The 14,404-nt window shown below is 41.9% G+C and overlaps 1 protein-coding gene across 3 annotated transcripts in view; it reads left to right on the top strand.

Annotated features, from left to right (window-relative positions):
• The window catches only part of EML4 (EMAP like 4), a 162,928-nt gene that overhangs the window by 52,236 nt on the left and 96,288 nt on the right, over positions 1–14,404 (top strand). The window lies entirely within an intron of this gene.

The following is a 14,404-nucleotide window of genomic DNA, read 5'->3' as shown; positions in this document are numbered from 1 at the left end:
TTTATGTTGCTTAGTTTTCGATGAGGAGGAAGAGGAAATGGGACACATCCTGCCTAACAACTTCTGTAATGCTCTATGGTTTATCTTTGCAGCAAGTGCAGTAATACTGTTCAGATTATTTTCTATGTGAAAAATGTTCAGCGTTGTCAATTATTGAGGCTTCTACCTAATATTGTCTGTGCTGGTGGACAATTCCAGGCTTGATTCTTCTCTGTAGACCTTCGCAGTCAAGTAGCCCCAGGCATATTGTTGCTGCTGCTCTCTTAACAAGTGAATGTGTTTTTAATTCGGTGCCATCAGATTCAGGGAAGGAGGCTGAGTGGTTCAGAAGGGGCAGGCTGAGACAAGGTCTCTGTTACTCTGTCTAGGATTTACAGAGATGTTAGTGTCATCTCCCTTTGACCAGTGACTCACAGCAGAGAAGGGGTCTCAAAACTTTTGAGCCCAGAAATTACTCATTTATAAATACAGTTTTGTCTCCTCACTTAATACAGTACTTCCTTCCTCTCCTTGATGATCCCTGAACAGTTACAGCACCTGTTAAAACTCAGTTGCATTTTACAGCCGGCACGCTGCCTCAGTGCTAAGCTTGTCCTTTACGCACCCTAAGCGAGCTGCTCTGAGGGGCCAGCTACGTACCTGCCTTCGCAGTCAGGCATGCGTGCGTGCACACAGACACGTATATGCAAATAAATCGGACTTGCCAGCTGTTTTAAACTACATTTGGGGTTAAGTTGCTTCAGAGCTGTGGGTGGTTCAAGGTGCTACTGAGCCAGCAGAGCTCGTTGCTCAGTGTGGGTGGTTGCCACGTGGGGGGCTTGCCATGGTGCAAGCTCCCCTCATCTGCTGCAGTGGAGCCCTCCCCGAGGAGCGCGCACGTACTGCCCTGGCAGCGATCGGGGTTCCTCCGTGCTCCTTCCAGTGAGGGGGCATGTGCCGGTGCCTGCAGCGGGGGGATAAGGTGCATCGGGGCCATGATTTCGTAAGGAAGCCTGCTAAATCTTGAAGGCCACTTCAATTTGTCTGTGTCTGTGCAGGTGGGATCTTGTTTGCTCCTATCACCAGGGAACCTGCTTAACCCCATAAACAGATTATTTTTAAGATGAATTCATGTTGAGATCTAGGGACTATTATAACCAAGACCTGCTTTGTCAAGAAAGGAAGTCTTTTATTTGGGGAAGTGCAAATCTTGCCAAGTGTTGAGATCTTTTATTTGCCCCTTGACAAACAAAGGGTTAGTTCCAGGTCTTTCAGCGCTCTGCTTTTGGGCTAGGAAGAAGGGAGAAAACCAAGAAATATGCGTTTGAAATCTTGCTGATGTTTGCTAATCCAGGTGTAGGTTTCATTATTATGAAGGCCCTGTTGGGTAGTAGAATGAAGTGTAAATTTCAAATCCCTGTCAGACCTTTTGATGCTCAGAGGGAGCTGGAATTGTGTGTGTTGTGAGAATTGGCGGGCTAAGGTGGTGTGTTTCTAAGCAGAAATACCGAGAGAACGCATTAGGTTGAGTAGTAAAATATATCCTTTCATAACACATTGAAGCACCTCTTTTAGCACAACAGGAGCCTCAAAACAGTCCCCGTCATCAGCGGTCCGTGCTTTAAATAGGCAAGAAAAGCAAAAACAGGATAAAAGGAAATATTTAAAGGAAATAAAGGTATTTTGCTGGCCCTCTGTTCTCCCCTCGTTGCCAATGTCCCCTGTATATTGTTTCTCTCTTGGTGCATGGTGTCTACGTGCCCATTTCACACCACCTCTGTTCCCAAAGCTGTGCAGTCACCACCTTTGCGCATGTTGACGGAGAGGAGCAAACTGTTATAGTGGCATTATTTAAATGCAATTTCTGGAGGAATTTGTAAACATACCCTTTGTGTGAGTGCTGCTGGGAGCTTGTGGTGTGTCCTTCCATGGTGCTCCCAGGAGACCATCATGGCTCTGGCGACACTGGGGCTGGCATGTGTCACACTGTCACAGAGCTGGAAGCGGCTTGTATCAGCTAGAAAAGCATTGCAGCCAAGGGTTCACCTGGGGAACGGCCCTGTTCAGTGCCAGGTTCGGGAGACAAAATGCTGGCTGGAGTAGGGAGATCCGTCCTGTCACTAGGAGAGTACAGGAGGGCTTGCGGGGTGATCCATGTTTCTGTGGCTTGTGTTTTGTTTTTTACTCTGTGCATCTGCAGTGTTGCTGTGTACCTCTGAATTGTTGGGCATGGCTAACAAGTTACCACTTTGCTGTATTTCCCAGTGGATTCGAAATTTGTCTGTTTCCTTAAGGCAGAAAATTCATGAGTTTGTTTTTGTCAATATGCTTTACTGCTTTGTTTTCATGATCTACAAAGGAATTACAAAATTGTAACAGGCACAAGATTTTGGCATGTATCTAGAAGAACGAATAGAATAAAAAAATAAGGTCTTGTCTAGTTTCAACTGAAACTTTAGGAATTTTGCACTGATAATTCAGATATATGGACTTGCTGTTAATATGCAGCCCCTCCTAACTGTCCTGGGAGTAATCCAGCAATGTCAGCAATGCCTGGAGCAGGGTATGTGGTTATTTTTTTTAGGCACCTGAAGTGGTGTTAATCTGTGGGAAGGTTAGAAAGACTCATAATTCTTCCTTATCAGTTCTGTGTTTTGAAATTACTTTGCAAGTGTACCTGCCCATATATGTTACTTTGCAGAATGGCACACACTCCGGTCCTTTCTGATACAGCCACTTGCAGTTTCAATAGGCTAAATAGAAAAGAGTTTTAGAGGCTTTCTGCTTAATGCTCCAGTGCAATTAAATCCTGACTTTGTTTGTAGAAGATACAATCAGCACATGTTGGAACGCCCGATATGACCCATAAAAATAAGAGGCTTTGTTCATTTCTGTTGCGTATGTTCTCGTGAGCCGAAGTGAAGTGAGTGTTACCAAGGGCTGTGTATTCAGGGAGTGAACTCCAGCAATCCTGCTAGTAGAGGGGGCCATGTAGAGCTCCTGACGTGGGGTTTTTTACATCATCAGCCTCTGTTGCTGATGGATATGACTTCGTTGTGAATGTTTCAAAAGTTTTGGTTTTCTTTAAAGTTGCTCTTGAGAGCTGTTCAGTACAAGGAAGAGGATTTCTGTGTTTGTTAAATAAAGCTGGGAAGTTTAGCAGCCCTCAAAGCTGCAAAAGGAAAAAGCATGAAAATCAGGCTTCACAGGGATACAGTTTTAAGGGAAAAAATATCCTGGATTAACAAACAGAGGATGACCAAAATAATCCTCCCTTCTCTCCCTCCTTTCCCCCACTCCACAGTAATTCAGCATTCTGAGGTTGGTCTTGTATTTAAGATCTGCTTCATAACTTATAAAAAAAACTTGGATATGGCAGATACCTGTCATATACCATACGGTTTAAACAAGCATCTAATTTAAACTGACACTGTTTCTAGCTGTTCTGTTCAAGCTGCCTTCTCGCTGAACAGATCCTGTTATCTAGTGGCTCTGCCCAGCAGAAAACCTCACGTGTTGGGGGGGGGCTTCACTCTGCTCCGGCTACCCTGTATGTTGAAAAATATTTTTGCAATTGTGGAAGAAACTGCCCCCCTCCCAGGAGGCTGATATTCCTCCCCTCCCCTTCCTCTGGAAACATTGGATCATTTCAAAAGCAAATCCAGAGAAGCCGATGCATTGGTGTGTTACGTCAGCTGTGCTCAGTTTGGGTGAGCTTGAAACACTGATTCTCCTGTACCTCTGTCGCGTTCTGTCAAGCCAGCAGAAGGCTTGGAGTACGTTAATGCTTTGTGTAGGTGGTACACTATCGCTGCTTAGGCTAGATCATAAAGAAACTCAAAGCAATGGAACATTTGGGAAAAAAAACCCAAAACCCACTGAAAAATGGAATGCCTTGCTCTAGGAGTTATTTCATATTATTCCCTAACATGAGGGGTGGCGTCTACAACAGTATAGGGGCAACAACCTATAGGGGGAAAAGATGACTTTCTATTATTAGCTATAAAGATATTTATATTTCAGACTTCAGTTGTACCATTGTACCTTTTCTATTTCAGATAGAGCTAAAATGTAAATGACGTATCAGTAACACTTTCTTTCTAAGGAAAATGTCTCTAGTAGTAGCTAGTGTTTCAGATTTTAAGAATGAATTAATTGATGTGGGCCAATTTTCAGGTTTACAGTCTACTAGGAAGCAAAACTTTCCTTAATGTATTACTGTATAACACAAAATAATTTTAGTACATAGGCCACTTACCTAGTATCTTAGTACACATTAGTGGAATATATGTGGTGAAGAAGAAAGTCAATAAAACCTGTGCTGGTCATACTTCATGGGTTATTCTAAAGCAGTTTTTTTTCTGTGGAATTCTATTAAGTCCCCATATTTTTATTTTGTCATCTTTATGAATTCATTAAACATTTTTCTTTTCTAGAAAAAGAAGTATGAGAAATAACAGTACTTGTATAATTTACAATTAAAATTTAAATCTAAAATTCAACAGATGGAGTAATATTAATAGCCATTCTTTTTTACAAAAGTAGCTCTGATAGTCATAGGGAACATGATGCTATAAAAGAAGGAATGACAGTATCATATAATATTTACTAATATAACCCAAGTTGTCTAAATGCTGTTTAGGTATGGTTTTATTAAATACCTTTTTTTAAAAGACTTTTGTCTACAGGGATGCCTTGTGTTAATGATTTGTTGGAATTGCCATGTTATGTTAAATTCTATCAGGGTATAGGATATAGCAGTCTTGAGGTGAGTCTGGATTCCCTTTGTAGGTAACTGGAGCTTCTCACTGATTTTTAGCCTGTTCAGCACCTCACTGAAGGATGCTCTGTGTTCAGAGCTGTGTCCCCCATCTGTCCCGTGCCACAGCTGCCAGGCAAACTCTCTGCAAAATTGTGCAGCAGGATTTAGAAATTTCTTACCAAATCAAATCTTCCAACAGTGAATCTAGTTTAAACTGCTAATTTGCTAATGATCTAAACCGAACTGACTCAAGAGGTGCATGCCAGGTAGGGGATGTTTCCACTCTAATCCTTTTACTGAAGGAGAGGTACCTTGAAAGCAGTTATCTGCAAGTGTTTTGTGGCGTGTTTTCAGGGATGGTTGGACTCGTTCCTGCAGCTGGTGCCAGGCTCCATTCGGTCTGTAGAAGAGTGGACCTGTACTGAAAAGCCACCGTGCTCTCTCCACCTGTATGTGGTGCGGAGCACCTTAATGCATGTGTGTGTGTGGTACAGACAGCCTGAGCTGTGGCTCTGGGTTTGAAAATCAGTAATGTGTTCTTGTCGAGTGGAGGACTTCACTGAAATAAACAGCTAATTAATGTGTAAAAATAATTGCCACTACAGATTCATGCAGGTGGGTGTGTTTTTGTTTTCTTTAAAGTGCATGTTTTCTGTATGCCAAACGCTCATCATGTTTACTTTGACATGTGATGCCCGTGCTCAGTGGTCTCAGATGCAGTCTGCCTCTGGACCATTTAGTATGGCTCTCGGAGTGGACGATCAGAATTGGATTGCAGATTCAGTTTATTGTTTTGCTGGTTTGTTCCTTGCAATGCATAACCTGCCTAAGGATAGCAATTGATTTTTATGTGAGAAAAGGAAGGAGACAATGCAAATAAGCAGTCTTCATTCAAGTTGATTTTAATGCCGTAAATTTCATCAGTGAAGAGAGAAAACAGCACAATGCTTCCTCCAGATTGTTGTTTAATTTAATCTTCTCTCCACTTCTCCCCACCTCCCTCCAATGCACATATCCTCCATGAGTTTTGAGGATACTGCAAGAACAAACTGATTTCCTCTGATTGCAGATATGCTTTCAAACCTGTAACTTGCCTTAATGGAAGGTACCAGCGATGAAGTAGACAAAAATCAGTTGCCTTATTACCCATCAGATAAATTACTCATTAAATCAAATCATCCTCCTTTGGTGAAACAGAATGAGTGATTTGACTTCTGTCAAGAGACTACCAAAGAAAAATACTGAGGTATCAATCCTTTTATTAAGAAAATCTTGAAAGTTACGAAGTATATTAGTTTGTAGTCTACAACTGCTCTCTCTTGACTTTGTTTTAAAGGAGCTGGGGGAAGCTGTCTCCTTGTGAGCCACCTTGCAGATTGATAGGCACTTTTCAACAAGGTGGTGTGTAATGACACGGGGGTGGAAAATGCAAAGCAGTTCTTTTGAGAATTTTGAGATACACACAAGTATGTTTTCTGTTAAAATGTAAATAACCTAGCTATTCAAGTATAGGAAAGCTGCACAAGTGACTTGGAACAATTCATTAAGTCCTCATTGCTGTAGTGTAATTTTACACTTTATTTCCATATAGAGTGGCAGAATATTGAGCAATTTGACAGATGAGTGAAAAACTGTATTTTTACTGGGATGGTGACTCTTAAGGTTGCTTCAAATCTGTTACCTTGCAAACTGAATGCATCCTCAAATTATACCTAAAGAAACACACAACATCTAGTGAAAACTTCAGAAAAGGGACTGGAATTTTCTTTTCTTTGGTATTTTAGCTTGTCTTCTCATTGCTGCTTAATACTGTTCCTTTCATTCTGGTGTCCTGCAGTATGATTTGGTAGTGTGTGCTTTCCTGTAGAAGCCATCATTAATGTTGAAAATAGAGAAAAAAAAAAAGCATATTAATGCTGTAAATATAGCCAATGGAGAAATATAATAAAATGTCCAGCATTACAGGTTTGTTGCTTTCAAGTACAGTTTGCTGTGGGCTGTGTTATGTTAGTAAGTCTCCAGCACTTGGTTGAAGGAAATAGCTGAGTCTTCCTGTTTATAGAGGTAGCAGGCAAAAAATTTCTTCTAAATAAAACTTACACTGAAATTGTAATATTGTCAGCTGCTCAATGTCCTGTAAGCTCCTGTGTCGATTACAAAGTTACTGATAAATAAATCACTGTTATGTTTTGTCTTCTGAGACTTTGTTTTGACAGAAGTTTTGTACACACACAATAAATTATTTTGGCTTGGGGATAGAAAAAGGAGGAATGTGGTTTTTGGGGAGTTTGTATACTGGACTGAGTATTTCAATGGTCAGATGTAACCTATGTATACATGATATATACAAAAAATATATATTTTTTTCTCTAATTTAGAGCACTTTGCTAAGATTAGGACATCTTTTATGTTTTAAGACTGTCTTGAGATCAAGTGTCACTAACTTTAAAAATACGGAGAGAAGAACGTAGGCTGTAAATACAGCGATGCTTTATTACGGCCATAATTTAAAAGCTGTGTAGCCATGTGCATTTACAATTCTGTAATCCTTTTGGCTTTGTGGAGTGCTTTAAGCATCATACAAGTTGATATGAGAAAAAGTGTTTACAGCCCATTTCATAGGGAATATGTAATTCTAATAAGTTTTATGTTCAGGTTGTCTGTAGGTTAGAACTTTGTGTTATAAAGAAAGACGCACAAAAAGCATCTGCAAAATCTGGGTTAAAAAAAGCAATGTGTAAAGGTGTTTGTCAAGTTGCTATCTAAAAATCCTATGGTGCAATTGTGGTTGTATCTGTCTTGATCGTGCAAACTTGCACGTAAGCAGTTAGTTACATGAAACCTACTGACTTAATGGATTGGGGATACCTTCTGGTATTAAGAAAAATACAAACGTGGCCGTAGTCTGTGTTTCAGAAAAAAGGTGGAGGTGGGGAAATAGTTTTCATTCTTTCCATTCGCTTCCTATGCAAGTATACAGATTGTTCCTTATCCTAATGCCTGAGGAGCTTAGTACAGTCAGTACCGTTGTCTCTTCTGCTAGTGAAGAAGTTGCTTTTCCTTGTAGTCCCACCATCCCTGGTATTTTATTCACTTAGATCATGGACGTTCATCCTTGTCAAGGAACAGATAGGTAAACTCTTCATTTGAGGCTGTTGAAGTCATGACTTCAATATGTTTTGGGTTCTTCTCTTGTTTTCCGGCTCTTACTGAAGATGGCTAGGTATGTCTGGAGTACAGAAGCTTCTTGTGGTGAAGTAAGGGCGTAGAGAGCTTGATCACACACTGCTGTAATGATCCCCAGCCCCTCAGGCTGGTGGTGTTGCAGTGTATGAAAACGCCTCTTACATATATGATACCATCAAATTCCTGCCGCTTCTGACCTTTAGTAGGGCTCTGAAGCTTTGGTAAGCTGGATTCCTGAAAAATAAAACTGTGTTTCTTAAAGCCACCAAGGACCATCCCCATTTTCCATGTGTGGTGTTTTTCCCCCATGGCATGGTGGGTCCTTGCGTACAGCACTGCCGCGCAGCCCCTCTGCTCAGCCAGACCCCTGGCACCCTCAGGTCCCCCTCTCCTCCTTCTCTCTAATTAGCCTTTTTGTTCTTTGCTCGGGCCTTTAGCTGTGATAACAGGATTGATGATCCAGAGGAAGAAATTATTCTCCCTGAGCTGTAGAATGGTTTTTTGGCAACACCACCACACAGTTCTGTAGTCAAAAGCTGACCCCTTGTCTTGACCTGTGAAAAAGCTACAACTGAAGTGGTGGGTTGTTTGTTGTCTCTTACTGTCCTCTTGGCTTTTTCTCCAGAGAGGCTGTCAAAGGTATCAGCTAGGGCAGGTTTTTGTAGCAGGGTTTGCACACAAAGGTAATGTTTGCATCATTGTAGCAGGGTTTGCAACAATCCTGCAGAAAGAATAAATTGGAAATCAATACTTAATTTTATTATTCGGACTTTCAAGTAAGCCTCACTTCTAGTCTGGCAGATTTTATTTGTTGACTTAGTTGAAAGATCTCTTGACGCCTGTGTTATGAACCAAGCTGGTTCCTTCTATTGACAATTTTTTTTATCAAACAATTAATGGAATTAGTGTGGCTTGTTCTTCCCATTGTATATTCACCAAGTTTTAAAATACAGCTGAAATACAATACTGAGAGTACTACTGAAAAACAAGAGAAGAAACTGGGAGTTTCCATATTTGCCTTTTTAAAAAAAATACGTGTATATCTCTTATGTTCTTCCAGCAGCATTGTCATAAGCCCTGCCTGAGGATTTCACAACAGTTCAATCCTGTATTTGTAAATAAATCATGATGTTTATTATTGTGACCCATTTTACTGAGAGTACCAAATCTGCTGTCAGCTAAATTCAAAGGAATGACATGGATATAAAGCTGCCTGTACAGATTCCTTTTAAACCGATTTGTGTAGTAGTCTGTGCCATCAGAAGGGTAATTAATTTATGGACTGTACAGCTGTTATACATAGTATGTCAAAACTGTGGCTGCAAGTGATCTTCTCATAAGGTCAAACTCTGAATTGTAATAGTTGAAGATCTGAGACTACCTCACATTTGCATGTACTAGATGATATTTAAATCAGAGATATTGTGTTTATGCTGCATGGCCACAAATGGAGATGATGACCCCACCCCTCAGGTGGAAGATTTGGGTTCTGCTGACATATGCAGAGTGTGGAAGCTGAAAGGTGTTCCTAGCCATCTAGATTAAGCCAGACTAGCATCTGTGGCTTTTGTTCCTCATTTACGTGCCATATGAAGATGCATGCTTATGTCTGAGCCACCCCGGGATGCATTTCCCATCGCTATCTGCTGCCCAAAGGGTAGCTTTCTATGCACAACAAGGATTGTGCCATCCCAGCGTGGTGCTGAGCCCGTCACCTGCTGTGCAAGCCCTCAGTGTCATCTGCAAATCTTGTGGTGGATGTCCTCAGTAAGATTTAGTTTTGTGTGAAGGATTGCCCTTTTTGTCGGTAGTGTTTTCATAAAGGCTTTTCTACTTCCTCACCATCTCTAAGTGGATAGTAAATGTCTGGTGTCTGTCATAAGTAGTGGGCTCTTTCAAATCCTGTTGGTTTTTTTACACTTCAAAAGTAGTGAAAAATAAACTGCATTGCAGCAATGTTAGTGGAAACAGCTAACATTTGGAGATGTTTTGATATGGAAGAAAAACATTTAAGCATTTATAGAAGTAGATACTTAATTTTGAAAATGCTGTGTTAGAAAACACTTCTGCAGTTGGCCTGTCCACCGCTGTTTCCCCACTTCTGCGTGGCAAAAGCAATGTTTTCCTTTCTGTTGGCATGAGCTAAATGGTCGGACAGTGGTCACTTAACTATAGCTAGTCCATAACCATAGCTTTGGTTTGACTAAGGCTACCAGTTAGTTGTCTTTATGAAGAATTAAACTTTTGCTGAATACTTTCAGGAAGCATAAATGCTTCATATTTAACAGCCTTGTATGATTTACCTGTAGTTTTAAAAATCACTTGTGTAGAACTTGTGTCATTAAATCAGCATAGGTTCCTGACCAGAGACGAAACTGTGATTATCTCTGCAAAAATACAGACTGCGCCTCTCAAGGAGGATGCTGCTCTTTAGACTCTTCCTTTCCCCAGGGGCAAGGTTGCACGTTTTCATAGGCTACCATATAGAATCCATGTTCTGGGCTGTAGTCTGGAGCATAAAGCCAAATTAAAATTTGTGGGAGAAAGCTTTTCGTGGCTGTGTTTTAGACTTGATGTGTTTTCATCTTGTTTGCTGGCTGGTTCTGCATTGCGCTTGATGGGTAGGCAGGAAAGCAGCTGCAAGCAGCCTGCTGTGCAAGTGCTCCAAGCAGGCAGCGGAAGGCATGCTACAGCTGTGGTTTGAGGTTATGCTCAGTGAAATACCAGCCTTAAAACGTTGCCACCCGTCCTACCCTCTACATCGGTCTGCTTCCATCTCCGTCGTGTTGTGCAGCTGATGCAGTAGAAAACCCACCTGACAAAAATAGATATTCAGGTGGTTATTCTTAAAATACGTGTGTGCGTTTGGAGGGCTTTGTATTGTGTGGGGGTTTTCTTTTTCGAGTTAGGCAGTGTGGTTTTGGGGAGAAAAATACTTTCCCGATTCAGATCCCTTTCCTGGGATAGTATGACAGAACTGTGTGGCTGCAAACGATCTTTTAATAAGGTCAAACTCTGAATTGTTGTAATAGTTGAAGATCTGAGGCTACATCACATTTGCGTGTACTAGATGATATTTAAATCAGAGAAATTATGTTTATGCTGCGTGGTCACAAATGGAGATGATGACCCCACCTCTCAGGTGGAAGATTTGGGTTCTGCTGACATTTGCAGAGTGTGGAAGCTGAAAGGTGTTCCTAGCCATCTAGATTGAGACAGACCAGCTTAATCCACATGGATTAAGTTGACCGCGTGGACGTGGGTATGGCTGAGTTGTGGAGAACAGCCTCGGGACAACTTTTAAGACCTGGGTACACCTGTTTCTCATGTTTTCTGCATGCTCTCTGTTTGAGAAAAATGCCTGTAGGATGAAGCTCAGTTTAGAGTCTGGGAGGGGGTGACAAGGGAATGGTCTCTGGCACCACTCTGTGCTGCCCACCATGTCCTGCCCTGGCACTGCTCCCTCGGGAATTTCACTCTCTTCTGTGTCAGTTCTTGTTTCACTCAGTTTTCTGGCAATGAAACATGCTTTACAACTGCAGCTGTTTCCCAATCACCTTAAGTCATCCACAGGCAGAGCTGCTGTTGACAGGCTCAGTTCCCACTGCTCTTTCCAAAGGGTGCTGCCACCTCCCTGCTGCTGCAACAGGGTTCATTGTGCCATATGCCATATGACTGGCCGGGTGAGTTTTCTTGTTTTGGTGCTTGGTTCGCGTTAGTTTGCATGCTGTTCAGTTTCCCAGTGTGCTTCCCTGTGCAGCCCCGCGAGCTGTTGTGCCAGTGCCAGGAGCAGGATGAGGATGGGAGGGATGCGGGAGAAGGGCAGGGATGCTTATTTTAGCAGTAGCGCTGCCATATGCCAACTATAAGTGACCTTGATCATAGCCAAAGGTCCTGCCTTCCGTCACTCTTGGTATTAATGCTTCAGAGAAGGGGACTTTAATAGGTTTTATTACAGTGCCAGCACCTGGAGTGAAGAGGAGGAGTGAGCAGAGTCTGCTGCATCCCACGGGTGTTAATGGGAGCACTGGATCCTGCAGGGCTGTCCTTGTCCTTCACTAACCTCGGTACACCTGGCAAGTCTGGCTGGGAGCAGGCCTGACGCAATGAACGTTCTTGACCAAAGCGTGTATTTTAAAACTGCTTAATTTACTTTTGGCTCATCTGATGAGATGGTTCTGATCTGTTGCACTAGTTAGGTGAGTGCAGATTAGATGTGGTTTTAAACAGTCTGGTTTCAGAAAGGAATTTTTTTTCCTCCTTTCTAAGGAAAAAGGAATAGAAGGCTTCAAATCTTTAGGAATTGGGTAATTATTAAAGAAATCATTGTTATTCTCTCTTTTCCATGGGGTGAAGGTAATACTGGAACAGAGATGCATGCAGCTGCTGAACAGTGATGGGGTTAATTGCCAACTGAAACATTGCTGCAGCTCCTTTTCAGGAAGGAAAAAGCAAAATAATTGAAGGATTGTTTGCCAGTGGAAACACGATTGATTTCTTCGTATACATATGAAGAAACAAAATTAACTAGTGCTGCCCTCTTGCAGTTCAACAGCAAGACAGTCATTGAACTGGTCTCAGTAGTTATCACTTCATATTGTTTAGGTACAGTTGCAGCTACAGGTTTTCTGAAGGAAAGGTGGGTAGGGGGAGTTCCCAGTAATCCTTTGGAGGGAAGATAACAATGAGATTGCCTCGTGCAGCAGCTCTTGGATCCTGAAGTTGAAGGACATGAAGAGACCCTGGTTCTGTGAAAACCGGTTTCCACATTTCATGTTAACTGCAGATGTTTTCTTAGTAACTGCCAAGGAAACTCAGTAAATAATCTTCCTCTTTTTAATTACTAAAGGTGTCTGTTCTGCAGTCTGTGTGGCTGGGGCTGTGGTGGCTTTGGTGCCACACACACACACACACACATACACACACACCCAGCTTCCTTAGCTGGCTCTGGGTCACTGGAAGGCAGTGGTTGGGTTATGGGGCAGGGGACCTGCTTCTTCCTCCTCCTTATGTCAAAGTGATGACTCCAAAGAGTTCGTGCCCTCCTGTGTCTCTCTTCAAAAGCTGGAGGAACAGTTTGCTCCCACCTCTGAAGAACAGGTGGGTTGGAGTGGTTTTCGGTGCGTGAAAGCCTGAAGCGTGTCTAAAATGATTTAGGTTTATAATCTGACATGCTGCCGCGGTCTTTGAGACATCCGCTATTCTTACCAGAACTGTGTAATAATGTTCCTAAATAGCTGTATGTTGAGGACAAACAAACGGCTCTGTACTTGCGCAATGTGCAGAGCCGTGTTACTGATCTTTGGCTTTATTCTGTCAGATTGAAAAGGGTGGTTTCTTCATGGTGTAACACGGTACTTTGCACCTCTAATATCCTGAGAGTTTTTTTTTCTAGGCAAAGGTTACTTTCCTATGTCATATGTGTTTCATTTTGGTCTATGCCATATTTTAAGTAATTCTTTCATCGTTTGTGCCTACCTTAAAATATCTAAAAAGAGTGTCTCCTCACCCCCCACCATTCATGTTAAATAACAGCAGGGAAGAGGAGCTTGAGATGGTATTTAAGCCTGCAAAGGTTAGGGTAGACAGCTGTTGAAGATAGATTACTTAGAAGGATAGGTATGGGCCAGAGCTAGAGGAGTGCAAAATCCTAATGAAGAGCTAAGGCTTTCATGAGACATCTAAAGGCAGATGAAGAAATTTTGATCCAAGTCCTCAGTCCAGCAGGGAACAGGTGATGGGTAGATTGAGATTGCTTCTTCTGTTTTCAGGGTGAATTGTATACAGTGCACCATCTGAAATCTTATTTCAAACGCTGACATTCAGAGGATCGCTCTGAAGGTGCTCTAACATTTGCTTTAGTTCCTTCTGCCTCAGCAGGCATTAAGCTCTGTTTAAAATACTGCCCTAGTGCAACATTCCCCCCGCCCCACGCTGAGAAAATCCATAGTTTTTAGAGCTAAAAATTAGGGCCATAGGTACCTGGAAATACCAGTATTTCATATCTTTTTAGTCCAGTAGGGGATCCCAATCTTTTTTTAAATACATGGTATTTAAAAAAATGATGCTTCTTGCCAGTTCTATGTAATCTGTCATTGTTGGGAGCACTAACGGCCACTTAAAATTGCAAATCAAGCCTCTTTGCGCTCTGTGCTGGTCTTTACCAACATGTACAATGTATGTTTGGCCTCATGGCAGATTTTTGCCCACATTTTCTTTCAAGACTTCATAGTTGTGTTAGGAAGGATGTTGAATTTGAAGGGATACCAAATAGTATGTCTGTGCATGTGAAACAATCCTGTGTGCCCAACCCACCGAAGATAAGACTCTGTGTTTCTCCTTGCAATGAAGATTGTTTAATCTGATGATGTGATGCAAGGTAGTGGCAGGGACAAGTTGGAAGCATGAGTTCTTGGTTAATCCTAGTGCCATGGCTGCGTGTTGAGGCGCATGGTTTCATTAGGGCCCTTTCCTTAA

Source organism: Falco cherrug, chromosome 13, assembly GCF_023634085.1.
Source record: "Falco cherrug isolate bFalChe1 chromosome 13, bFalChe1.pri, whole genome shotgun sequence".
Classification (NCBI taxonomy): domain Eukaryota; kingdom Metazoa; phylum Chordata; class Aves; order Falconiformes; family Falconidae; genus Falco; species Falco cherrug.
Note: the sequence above shows the minus strand (reverse complement) of the source record. Positions and strands in the feature narration are given on the sequence as shown.